Here is a 6,749-nt window from a genome sequence, read left to right on the forward strand (position 1 = left end):
CTCTCTCTCTCTCTCTCTCTCTCTCTCTCTCAGGGGGTGTGTGTTTCCTTGGTCAGTCTGGCTAGGAATTGACTAACTTTAGTAACCTTTCCCAGAGAGACTTTCCCTACCCTTTGTTTCCCCCTTCATACATGTCCATCCTCATAAGATACTGCTCACAAGGACCTGGCACCCTGCATAGTGCACAGTAGGGAGCGGGTACCCAATAAGCACTTAACTATAAACACTCCCGAGTATCACTTTGGTTTCCTAAGACCCAGCATCCAAACCAATCATACAGCCAGATGCTGTTTGCTGGAGCCTGGCACTGATGGGGCTCTCTTCAAATCTATAATGCAAGGACAAAGTCACTCTCTCTGTGGCCAGCTGTCAGTCAACAATATGCTGCCAACCCTCCTTAATCTCCCCAGGACCATGGTGCGTCTCCTAGAGTCTCAACCTGACCGCGACATGAGGAGTTTTCTTAAACACTCAGGAGTACCCATGCTTGCAAATGCACACCCTTGGGCATGACTCAGCAGCCGCTGGGTGCAGGGGAGCACTGACCCTGAGACAGCAGGAGAGACTGCACTAGAGTCCAGGGTGCTCGTCAGAGCAGTGGCAGCTTCAGGCGGTGGACAGAGAGAGGACAGGAAAGTGTCTGAGAAGCCTTAGCATAGCTACTTCCTCTTACACCCCTCCCTAGTCCTTCTGGGGAGTTTACATTCCCTCATGGCTGCTTGGCATTTGAAATCCTAAAGAGAAGCCCGGTTTACCGGGTTACGATGCTCACTGCTGACGGTCTTTTGTCAGATTTGCAGACCCTCCAACACCTGATGCCCTGTGCAATCGCCCTCAGATGCATCAACATACACACACTACAGCTGGAGCTACTGCTCCCACGAAGGTGAAGGATAAAAAGGATGGCAGAGCCTCCTGCCCCCATCCTCTTTCTCTTCCCTAGGAAGGCTCCTCGGGACTAGGAGGGTCTGGATGGAGCTTTGAGGAGGCGGCTTTCCATAATCTTTAGGAATTGCTTTGAATAAGCCTGATTCCTTGGTGCTAATGCATGCCTCTTGGATGTTGGCCTTCAAGCGGCGGACCTATTCCAGTAACAGTCTCAACTCGTTCAGTAAAAATCCTGAGCTGTGAGACACGGCAAATATTACAACTGTTTCATAAACTGGCACATTTTGACAGTACACCACTCATTTTGACGTTTCCCCAAGTACCAAGGCTGGTGACATCTCCGAGTCCCCATAACAACATCTTATCGGGTTTAAGAAAGAAATTCCAGCACTTTACAACCGGTCGATCAGTCCTTTAAGCATCAGGAGCAGAGAAAGAACAAAACCAAGAAGCACCAGCCACACATTCTTCTTAAAGAACCTGTCAGAAGCTGGGCTTGGTCCAAGAAAGGACACCTTCTGGCAAAATAGACACGAGTAAGCTGAAATCCAGCACCACAGCGGCCCGTCTCTGTAGCATCGTCCAGCATCCCTCTCTTGTGAGTCACGCCCTGGAAAGAAGATGGGAGCCTTCCCTGTGCTCGAACTGGTGAACTACATCAAAGGTGAGAGAAAATTGCATAGTCCGTGATCATGAGACGTCAGCGTTTGCCAAGCTATGTTACAATGTTGCCCTGCAGTCCTTCTTAAGCGGTCATGGTGGAGACTCCCACATGACAAGGAACTGGAGGTGACCACTGAGGGTTGAAGGTGTCCTCCCAAGTCTGTTGACTTCATCCCTCAATGCAGCAGTATTAAGGGGGGGCTAAGGAGAGGCGATGAGGTCACAGGGGTGACATTCTGGCCAGCACACACCCTGAGGCAGCCCTGAGTGATAAGGAGTACATGCACTAGTCCACTCGCTGCTGACTCCCTGTGACACGCCATCACACAGCCACGGCTAAGCAGTATAACCAGAGGAAAGTGGAAGGTATCCTGCCCACGTGGGACTGGTCTCAGGAATGCAGGGACGGCTGAGGACTAAGATTCAGATGTATTTAGCTCACCTTTGTCCCTGATCAGACATTAGGGAATCTGAATACATGGCCACTGTCCTGATGGTGCCAAGGAGCAACAACATATTGCTAGGTGGATACATATGCTTTAGTAAAAACACTGGGATGAATGAATGATACGCCATGACACAGTGTCAGTGTGCCCCCCTCCCCCACTAAGGGCCTTGTGTCAGAAACTTTACACTCAGTGCTACAGTGTATAGAAACAGGAACCAGAGGCTGGGTGGGCATGGTGGCGCCTATCTTTAATCCCAGCATGTGGGAGGCAGAGGCAGGTGAATCTCATTGAGTTTGAGGCCAGCCTGGTCTACATAATGAGTTCCAGGTCAGCCAGGGGTACTTAGTGAGACCCCATCTTTAAACAAAAATGAGGTAGGAGACCTAAATAAAAAGTCATGGGTGTTTGTCTCTTTCAAATGAACTGTCGTTTTTGTAGGATGGGTTAGTGGGTCATTAGAGAAGTCAGCTTGGCTGCCCCCCTTCCTCGACCACCCCCAGCTTCTCCTTGCCTTCTGCCATGGGATGACCTCACAGATGTCGTCCCTTAATTGAGGGCTTTCCAGGCTTCAGACCATGAACCAAAGAACAGCCACTGATTACAGTTCACTCGGTGTTTGGTAACTCCGTTACAGGAGCAGCAAACGGACTAAGACATTCTCTTCATATCTCCGTCCCTGCCTCCCCTGAAGTCTGCATCTCTGCCAGCCTTAGAGCAAGGTAGAGATGCCCATTACATCCAATATGTAATACTGAATCAGAGGGATTTATGTTGTTCATGCATTTCTATGTGTAATACGCCATATGAGTGCAGGTGCTTGCAGAGGTCACTGAGGACATTGGATCCCCTGGAGCTAGAATTACAACTGGTTGTGAGCCACCTGCTGTGGGTACTGGGAACCGAGCTTGGGTCCTCTAGAAGAAAGGAGGAACTCTTAACCACTGCGCCATCTCTCCAGCTCCAACTGAAAGTAGTTAGCTAATCTAATTAGGTGAAAGTAACAAATTCCCAAAGATTAGTAAAGAAAAGCGACACCGTTGAGTTTGTAGTTGACAGAACACCCAAGCTATCTTCAAACAATTACAAAACGAACAAATCCGATGCAGCCGAAGAACACACCATGTGCAGAGATTAAAAAAAAAAAAACCATTTAGGAGATACAACGGGAGGAAGAAACTTACAACAACAAGCAGGGTGAAATGCAAACACCCTGTACACGGACGGCTTCACCTGCGGGCGTGATCTTGCGACAGAAAAACACCTGATTCCTGTGACTGCATGAAGGGCTCAGCACCAGAGGCTGAGATGGGAATGTAGCCGAGAAGAAAATGAAGCTGGTGGCGGGTTTACCTCCCAAGCACAGGGACCCAAGTTTGATCCTTGGAACTCGCATTTTTTTTTTAAACCAAGTGTGATGACTTGTGTCTTTAATCCCAATACTAGGGAGGCAGGGATGGGGCAGACAGATCCTTGGGGATCAATGACCAGACAACTCAGCTTAGCTGACAAGCTCTAGGCCTGTCTCAAGAACAGTCAGATGGAGGATTCCTGAGGAATAGCACCCAAGGTTGTCCTCTGGCTCACACAGGCACACACACATACACCTGCACACAAGGACATGTGCACATGTGTGAACACACCAATACGATCCAATTCCAAATATCACCAACACCATGGAATAGCTAGAAATCCTTTGAAAAAGAAGTGACAATATCGGGTGGTTGGTGGCGCACGCCTTTAATTCCAGCAATCAGGAGGCAGAAGCAGGAAGATCTCTGTGAGTTTGAGGCCAGCCTGGTCTACAGAGTGAGTTCCAGGACAGCCAGGATTCTTTCACAGAGAAACCCTGTCTCAAAAACAACAACAACAGCAAAAAAATGTGACAGCAATTAACCCTATCAGACACAGAAACACGGAGGGGAGACTTTGGTTCAACTGCCTCCGTATACCATGCTCTGAGCACAATTTTTCTTCCCTTTAAATAAAGATAAATCAAATAAATAAATACCTTAATTAATTACCTAAAGATAAATACAGGCGCACAAATGCCTCTAACTCTAGCTTCAAGGGATTCAGCACTCTCTTTTGACCTCCACATCTGCACATCCACAAACAGACACATGCACACAACACACACACACATATAAAATAAATCTTTAAAAAAGACTGGGGAGGAGGAAATCAAAAGCCTGGAATAAAATTCAAAGGTCCGCCCACTGAACACAAATCGAAGAAACTAGGGTAGAGCCACACAGTGGAGTAGTGTTTAGTCATGAAGAGCCACCAGAACGGTCTCTACAGACTGTGCAGAGCTGATTTTTAGGAAGAATTTTTATCACAATACAAAGGGGATGTAACATACCCTAATATAATGTATATGTGGCTTATTCGATAAAAAGAAACATGGACAGGCAATCTAGGAGCTGTTTAAAATGGTTACCTCTGATGAGGAACAGGGACAAAGACACAGGGACAGAACTGTGTCTCTAAATAACTTATAAATATAGCTTTTGTATAGTTGTGACCTTTGAGCCATAAAAATATTTTACGGTTTCAAAAATAAAATTGTATCACGAAGACCAAGGATGTGCAAAAAAAACGGGCCGAATGCAATGAGAAACTAGCAAAACCAACACTGGATCAGACTGAAACAATGCTCAGAGCTCTGGGTGCACACCCAAAGACATCGGACACTTAATATAGAGGTTTGGGGTTGGTACTGGTTTACACATTTAATTCTGGAACGATCTCTGTGTGTTCCAGGATGTACCAAATGATCAATGTAGTGATGATTTGAGAATCAGGTTCTCACGTGAGAAAAGAGACGGAAATATTCATTTCTAGTTGTAAGATGCTTTGGTTGGGGACACCTGACAACTTCTAGACTCAATAACACCAGGGTGGCCATGGGCACACCTAAACTAGATGGTGGTTTCTAGGCCCCTCAATTCTCAGTTAAAAGAGCAAAGGGAACCGGCCGACTCTAGTTTTGGTCCAAGTACAAACGTGAGTGCTGGACCAGCTCTCCAAGTCACCTAAAGACAAGTGAGAAGATCCCAGAGGCTGGGTCTAGTCCGAACACCCAGCATCTCATTGGACCTCTGCAACCCCGCCCACAGTCAGGCGCCACCTGCTGGACCGGAGTGGGACAGCACTTGAAAGAAAGCCAGGCTCCTTTTCCACCTGAGTTCCTCAACTCACCGTCCTGCCCTCTTCATGGCTCTGGTTTTCCCAGGACAAAGGCCTTGGAGCGGCTATACCACCAGGGGTGAATTGCACAGCCCGAAGCCTCTCATATATCTCCACAGCTCTGGTCCAGTCTGCGTTCTCTCTGTCTGGCTACCCCTGCAAACCTGTTCAACCACCATTCAGCCTTTCTGTCTACTATTCAAACTCCAGCTGTTTGCAGGCTTCCCACGGCGGGCGCCCAGAACATCCAAGCCCTAATTCGTCTCTCCGAGGTATCTGGTTCCAGGTCCTTCCCATCCCTCACCTGTACTCGGCCAGGGATGCTTCACCTGTTCAGCCCCTGTGCTGACTTTTCCATGGGTTCTACTCTTTGTTTACAGCACAAGGGTCTCTAGCCAGGGACAGACACCTCTGGCCAGGCCCAGGCTCTGCCCCGCTACCTGTCCCTCTCCAGCCCATGACCCCATTTAATCCTCTTCCTAGATATGATCTTCTGAAACTGTCCTCGGGTTTTCCCTTGGTAGCTAACTCATGCCGTGCGTGGGCAAAGGGTTCAGGGCAAGTGAGCCCGCAGCACACAGTAAGTGTCGGCAAACACAGCATCCTCAGGGCACCTGGCGAGGTGGCTGAAGTACTGGGGTAAGAGCCTGGAACCTCACCTCTGTCACTTCATGGCCCTGAGACAGGACCAGTGAATCTGTTTACTTGACTGTGAAGTGGAAACAGCTCTGGCCATCAGGTGAGACTCTCCAGGAACCCTTCTCGGACTCTCTTACCTGTCCTACAGCCACGGGAGGCAGTTGGGGCTCAGGGGACCTCACCACTTCACCACCTAAGCTGCTGGGTAGACAGCAGGGTTGAGAGCACCCACCCCTCTCCAGGGCTTCTCTGTCTGCAGCCTTAAGCCTGCCCCCTGCCATTGCCTGAGGGACACACCGGGAGCCCCAGCAGATGCCACCACCCTACAGCCCTCATGACTGCCGTGCTGGTCTTCTGATTCCCAGAAGGCCAAGGACCTTCTCATCATTCACATGCAAATCGCGGGTCAACCTTGCTGTGCCCGTTTCATAGTTAGGGAAACTGAGTCCCATGTGGGTGGAGATTCTGGGCCCAGACTGGAATTTTCTGCCACTAGCAGGTGCAGAGAGGTGGTCTCCCAGCAGCGGCAGGGGGGCGTGCCCTTCGCTGGGCCCCGGCATTCAGCCGCTGCTGGGCATCTCCATCCCGGGACCTCACGGCCGTCCCGCGCCCTCGGGAGGTTAAGGGGGGGGGGGGGCTCCGTGCCGCTCGGCCCCGCGCCGTCCACCTCCACGCCACGCGCGCCATGGCTCCAGCCACGCGCACTGTCACTCGCGCGCACCTTGCCCCGGGTCAGCCCTGCGCGTGCCCGCCCTCGGCCCGATCCGCCGTCCCCGCCCACACCGCTGCCTTGCTCCACGCGCGGACCTCGCCGCGCCCCGCACGCCCTTGTCCGTAGCACAGGTGTCCCGCGCGACCGCGCATCACTCACCGGCTCCCGGCGCTCCGGCAGCCCGGGCCCGGCCCATCGGCAGCGCCCGC

General features: G+C 50.7%; 1 protein-coding gene across 1 annotated transcript in view; it reads right to left on the bottom strand.

Moving 5' to 3' along the window:
• Rasgef1c (RasGEF domain family member 1C) overlaps positions 1 to 6,743 on the bottom strand; it is a 70,746-nt gene extending 64,003 nt beyond the window's left edge. Inside the window, exon 1 of the mRNA XM_005350163.3 lies at positions 6,700 to 6,743. The gene's annotated coding sequence lies outside the window, so the exon portion shown is untranslated. The remainder of the gene's footprint in view (positions 1 to 6,699) is intronic.
• Between the last annotated feature and the right edge of the window lie 6 nt (positions 6,744 to 6,749).

This window comes from Microtus ochrogaster, chromosome 7 (genome assembly GCF_000317375.1).
Source record: "Microtus ochrogaster isolate Prairie Vole_2 chromosome 7, MicOch1.0, whole genome shotgun sequence".
Lineage (NCBI taxonomy): Eukaryota > Metazoa > Chordata > Mammalia > Rodentia > Cricetidae > Microtus > Microtus ochrogaster.